General features: G+C 41.5%; 1 long non-coding RNA gene across 2 annotated transcripts; it reads left to right on the plus strand.

Moving 5' to 3' along the window:
* The first annotated feature begins 232 nt into the window (after positions 1–232).
* LOC145141132 (uncharacterized) lies at positions 233–2,744 on the plus strand. Of its 2 annotated transcripts, none has more exons than XR_013722457.1 (3): positions 233–719; positions 1,842–1,929; positions 2,598–2,744. It is a non-coding gene; the product is annotated as an uncharacterized LOC145141132 (long non-coding RNA). The 2 variants fall into 2 exon arrangements; XR_013722458.1 differs by having other exon boundaries at positions 2,610–2,744.
* Positions 2,745–6,835: the final 4,091 nt, after the last annotated feature.

The following is a 6,835-nucleotide window of genomic DNA, read 5'->3' on the forward strand; positions in this document are numbered from 1 at the left end:
TTATTGGGACTTCATTGAAGAGATTTTTGAGGCCTAGGGGCTGTTTGGTAAATCAGTTATCAAATTTGAAGGGGGTTTCTGAAGCTGGGGTAGAAAAGGTAAAATTTGGGCCTAGTTTGAAAAGGTATGGGAAGTGAGGGACTAATTGTGGCATTATGGAAGAATGTTTAAGGGCATCGGGTATATAGGGAACAAACCCTAACCCTATTGACCATCTTATGCAGCCGTCACCCTCCAACCTTATACCTCCCTCACCGGCCGCCACCCTCTCCATTTTCACTTCCGACTGCTGCCATCACCGTTAGAGCCCTCGTCGGCCACCAGTTGCATCACCGAGTCCGACAACTAGGTTCCACCTGTTGCATTGCCGTGGGACGTCCGCCATCCTCCTCCCCCACTGTTGTTCCAGCCGCCGTTGGAGTCGTTGCACCGCCTGTGAGGAAGACGAAGCCACCGTCGGACGCCGCATCTCCCAGCGACGTCGGTGGCCCTTATGCCATCAATGAAGACCGAGCAGATTCCCTCATTCGTAGTTGCTGCTGATGTTATTTGCTTCATCCCTCCTCCTCCATAATTTCAGCGCTAGACCACAGTCACGACCCGCCGCCCGCTACTGCTGTCGTTGTGGCTCGCTGCCACCGTTGCCTCCTTGCGGTTGGTTCGCTCCGTCCAGTACTCCAGCGTGGGGCAGCCTCAGCTTGGCTGTGGGTTTCACACATGTATGTGCTCGGGAGAATTTATATCAGTTTATGTCCATTGTGTGTGTGTATGGAGTGGTTGGGTCGCCGGAAAGCAAGTGCACCACCATGGCAGCCAACCATGGTGGTTGCCACCGTTTATACCTTTCTGCCGCCGTGTACCACCACCGACCACCACAAGGGTGGAAGCGGGTGTGTGTTTATTTAGTATCGTATGTGTGTGTGTTTATTTCGTGAGTTCATTGTAATTGTAAAAATTGGAATAATGAAAAGAAACTCAAACCACCACCATAGGGTGGTGGCTGCCGCCTCCTGCCGCCACCGGCCGCCGTGTCGGGTGGCGGTGTGCCTTGTTGGATCGTGACTTGTTTGGATGTTTGGACAAAGGGACTAACAAACCCTAATGGGCCTAATGAACCCTAAGGGGCCCAATGAAGCTTAATGGATCTAAAAGCCCAAACAGAAGACTAATGGGCCTAGTAAAACCTTAATGAGTCTAGTTAACCTTAATTGATCAAAATACATATCATTTGGGCCTAATGGACTAAGATGGGGTTGGAAACCCTAATTAGGGTTTAGAAAACCCTAATATTGGATTTATGGGCTTGGACTTATTGGGACCCACTTTTGGGCCATTGGAATAATGGAATTGTGTGATTAAGCCCAATCACACCATATGACTTATTTAGAAGAATGATGGACTTAATGGATTAAGTCCTTAATGGGTTAAGTGAGAAACACTTAACCCTAATCATCATTTTATGTGAAACCCTAATTTCACATGGGTGTATTGTTGGGCCTTCTATTGGGCCTTGATGATTGTGTTATTAATGGGCCTGGGGTAAGGCCCATGTAAGGGGTTTGGGCCCAATTTGGAAAATTGGGCCATAGATGGGCCATAGTTTGGGCCTTAATGATTATATGATGTTGGGCCTTAGAATGAGGCCATGTATAGGCCTAGGCCCAATTTGGAAAATTGGGCCATGTGTTGGGCTTTGATTTCTAATTGACTTTGGGCCTATGGTTTGGGCCTTGGGCTTGAATAAGCCAAGCTAGGGGTAATGTGGTAATTACCCAAAGAACGTACTTATGATTATGTAGTAGGACCCAATTATTAATTGGGTGTTATTTTGGTGTTGACAGTTCGGGAATCTGTCATCCAGCAGCTGGGGTTGAGTCTGCGGGACTTCAACAGAGTGGGATTGTGTCTTCGGGACTTCAGCAGTGTGAGGTGAGTTACCTTCCAGTAGCGGTGGGTCTACAGCCACAATGCCGGCCCACCAATAGGATTTGTATGATAGATGATTGTCTTTGTGATATTCATCTAGGATTGCTACTACCTGATATGTTTATGTGCTAGCATGATATGTTATATGTGATAGTGGTAGTAGGGGGAGCATAGTCCCCAGGTTCGGTCGTTAGGACCGAAGGGTAGGTCGAGCACCCCAGAATTGCCTGACAGTATGTTTATGCTATGATATTATATGGTAGTAGTAGGAGGTGAAATAATCCTCGTATGTCGGTCGTAAGGACCGACGGGTACGTCAAGCACCCCAGAATGGCTTGACCTGGGTAAGTGAAGTACCTCAGAATGGCTTGACCTGGGTAGTCAGGCACCCCAGAATTGCCTGGCAGTATAAGTGTGTTATATGGTAGTGGTAGGGGGTGAAATAGTCCCCGGTAGTCGGGTGAAACAGACCGACGGGTAAGTCAAGCACCCCAGAATGGCTTGACCTGGGTACGTCAAGCACCCCAGAATGGCTTGACTTGGGTAAGTCAAGCACCCCAGAATGGCTTGACCTGGGTAGTCAGGCACCCCAGAATTGCCTGACAGTATGTTATTGTATGGTGTGTGGTATGATGGGGGAACTCACTAAGCTTCGTGCTTACGGTTTACAGTTTTGGTTTCAGGTACTCGTTTTCAAAGGAAAGGAGCCGGCTTGATCGCAGCGCATCACACTATGTTTTCCGCACATGAGATCTTTGGGATTACACTCTGATTGGTTTTATGATAATATGTTTTGATTATTGACTCCTTGGTTTTGACATGAGATATTAATATGAATGTTTTTATACTGATGGTTTTATATAATAACATAATTAAAACGAAATTTTTGGTCTTGAATTGTGGGATGTTACAAGTTGGTATCAGAGCCTTGGTTTGAGGGATTCGGGCACACTCCCGGGTGTGTCTGAACTCAAACTAAGGACTTGGTATGGAAATTTTCAAAAGTAAAATCATTTTATAAAAAGAAGTTTGAAAAGAATTTGAAAGAGAAAAAAACATTGAAAAGAACAAGGTGTGTGATGCTTGCAATCAGCCGAGCTCAAGTAAGTTTTCCCCAAGATACCCATACATGTTATGTTACGATATGATATGATATGATTATGAGAACTGAATGCTAGATTAGGGCTAAGGATCTAGGAAGGATGCCTTATATGCCTATTGTATGTGCTTGTAGACTCGCATGCTAGTACTGATCAGTTAGTGATAGGATATCCTGTTTAGGTTATGCCTGATTGTATGAGCCTTTGAATTGCATGTACAGATTCCTGATTAGAGGATATAATGATTTAATTGGAATATGATGGTTAGAGTTTCCATTGTCTGAATGCTGTTTGCTTTGTGCTTTGTGGGACTCTTTGTGATGTGAGTTAGCTACTAAGTGAATATGCTAAGTCACATGGAACACAGGCCGGATAATCTCACAGTGACAGATTGGACCCTATTGCGCAGCTCTTGTTTGAGTCCAACCGTTCTAGGGATGGGTCTTTTTCTCGAAGGATTATCTTATCTCTGTTGCATGTGGCCATATTCATAAGGTAGCTAGTTGACATTACTGGGAATCTTCCAGCAGCTGAGGATTGGGTGGGTACGGGAACCTAGGGAAACCTAGGATATGATTCAGTGGGTTAGTAGTGAGGCTCAGTGAGACTTGGGTGTACCAGTTTGAGGAAGTGACTTGGAGGATTCGGGAGGATTGCTGAGGAAAGTATGGATAGGTGTGGAAGGTAGTATTGGGCCCGTACTACTAAAAGCACAGGATCCATACTCGAATCGGTGAGAGTCTTGGAGAATCTAAGAAGCTTCAGGGAAGAGTTTGTGACCCAGTTTAGGGACAGAGGATGTTCCAGTTGTTACAGCTTAGTCATCGGAAAGCGAGCTAGTGAGCGTGACTGAAGGATATGATTTCCAAGAGTTGCAGATGCGGGATCGATTTGGGAGCACCCTGGAAAGAGAGGTGTGTGCCAGGTGTTGGATTAATGTCTAAGTCCATAACTATATTTGGTATGTACTTGACCCGACCCGGCATGGTCCATTTGGGTTGCACTTCACCGACACAATTTATATGGATAGTCTTTTGAGAATAGTATATTTATGATTTATATTAATATATTATAAGTTCTAATATATTAATATGGAATCATATTATTTAATTAGTATTGATCAAGACTTAATTTAGAATTAATTAAGTGATCAAAATGAACTAATTAAATATGGACTCTTATATATATGGAATGGGCCAAGTTCATTTAGCTTGGGCTAAGCTTTCATGGATAGTCCATGGAGTGTGTAACCCATGGATCATATGAAATGAAAGGTCATGGGTTTAACCCTAGTCTCCACACTATATAAAGATGTCCTTGGTTGGTGAAATGGGCACTAGTGTGGGTACACTAAGAGGGCTAGCCGATTTCACTAGAGAGAACCAAAGTATTCTTATTCTTAAAGTCTTCGAAGGTGTTTTGGTGATTTGTGATTCCACTTGAGGCTTCCACACTATTGGGGCTAAGCTCTTAAAGCTACACCAAAAAGGTATGTCATCTAACTAGTCTTTGTAGTATAGTTGCCTCATAGTATGCTAGTTAGGATTAAAGCCTTGGAAAGTTCTCATTTGCATGTATAATAGAGAAAACATAGATCCAAGGTTTATAGGGTTGCATGTACACCATAGGAGTGTTAGAATGCTCAAAACCCAACAGTGGTATCAGAGCCTAGGCTTGTTTTCTTGTTATACTTGCTTAAACTGCTTAAAAATCGAATTTTGGTGCTGTCTGCACAACAGACTCGCCGAGTCCACTGATGGACTCGCCGACTCCAAGGAAAAAAGCATCCAACTCGCCGAGTTGGTTCGTGCACTCGACGAGTTGGACCCCCTGACAGCATATATTCGACTGTTTTGGCTGGAAATGGACTAGTAACATTACCATAAGTTGTTTGAACTTATCAACTTGTTTTTGATGTGGTAATGTTCATGCTAATCCAATTTCAAAGATAATTGTCAATAGATTCATGTTTTGTATTAGTTTAAGTGTTATGCTAATTACATGAAAAAGTTTGACTCCAATTATCTTGTTCTTATGAGTTGCTTAGATTAATAGAAAAATTATTATAAATTGTTGTTTTCAATCCATTTTAATCTAAGAGATGATTCTAAAATGTGTTTGTGTAACTTGTCCTCAAGTTACATGAAAAGTCACATTAATGTTTCTTAAAACTCATAAAAGTTGGCAAAGGTTACAAAATGAAGAGTCTTGTCTTCATTGAATGGTTTTATGACTCCATAACTTGTCCTCAAGTTATGGAGGTTCAAGAGTCACTTTATTAAGTAATAAAATGTGTAACCTTAGTTAATTCCATAAGTTACAAAATAAAGAAAAAGGTACATTCTTTTATTAGTTTAAAGTCTTCCATAACTTGTCCTCAAGTTATGGAACTTGAAGAGTCTTTTAATTAAAACTACTTTAAACACTTAAGTTATGGAATTAATTAGTTTTGAATAGTTTTCAAAACATGCCCTCAAGTTTTGGAATTTGAAAAGTTTTCACTTATGAATACTATAATTCCAAGTTAGCCCTTAGAATTTTAAAAGTTAAAATTCAACCCTTATACTTTATAATATTATAAGTTAATAATATTTATATATATGTATAAGAGCAAGTCAGTCTTACCGTTAGTAGGCCTCATTCACGAAGCCGGTGTATAAGGGGGGGTATAAGGTTACTGCCTATAAAATGACAGTTTAATGGGTGTCCACTCTCACCCACCGCTTCCTTGACTGGTGGAGGGTCGTTAGCCGAACGGGTAGGACAAAGACTATAAATTCTCCCTTCATTAAAAGTATTAATGATAAATACTAAGTAACTAAACCTTTTATAAATACCCAATCTTAGTTACTTAGGAAAATGTGAATAAGGTGCTAATCCATGAAAGTACACTTTGCACTTTGTTTAAGTCGGTTAGTGGAGCGTGTGTGGTTAACCGGCACACTAACTCGTATTTAACAAGGTAGGAAAAGGGTAACTTAATGTTTATCATAGTATCGATGGAGCGTGTGTGGTTAACCGGCACATCGATTGAGGGGTAAACACTTAAGGGTACCAAGTAATTTGCATGGTTACTTCACACCTTGTTTTGTGATCCTCGGCATCCCAGTCACAAAACCTGAAGGGCACACTCGAGATTGAAACATGCCTTTGAAAAGTTCAATGAATCTCAAAAGAATCTAGGAGTTTCAAAACCAATTAAAACCTAATAATACATTTCATTTATCTTGGTGGAAATTGGTGAATCGTCATTCACCTACCTTCAAATATCCTGTAGCTTGGATTACGGCATCCCTCTTCCAAGTTATAAAATATTGTGTTGGGTCCTAGCCTTAATATTTCATATTGGGTGTTATATTAAGGACTTTAAATCAACTATCTTGAATATCTCCCAAAAGATGTCTAGTTCAGACATCTATGATCATCCCAAATCTCTTGGAACTTCACTTCCTCCACCTCCTCCAATTATTCTCCCTAACCCATAAGTTCTTGAAAAGTTTAAGGTCACTCAAGCCCTATTGGCAAGCAAAGGTCTATGTGTGATCACATATTGGAGATGTAGTCATATATTGACAAGCCGGGAGTGTTGGGTGTCAAAGTCTTGAGAAAGTTGGTGGCTCAACTACTTTCTAAGTCACATAGTGAGTTCCTTTGGGACTCCTATGAAACAGACTATGACAAGACCCTTAATGATCTTATCTATTTGCAAAGATCAACTTCCTAAAACTTTATGGACATTGATAATGATGACATTGGATATCCAGTAAAGCTCTCTCTTCCCAATGGAAAGGGATCGGCCATAGTCAACT

This window comes from Lactuca virosa, chromosome 9 (assembly GCF_052849685.1).
Source record: "Lactuca virosa cultivar CGN04683 chromosome 9, Lactuca_virosa_CGN04683_v6, whole genome shotgun sequence".
NCBI classification, from domain to species: Eukaryota; Viridiplantae; Streptophyta; class Magnoliopsida; order Asterales; family Asteraceae; genus Lactuca; species Lactuca virosa.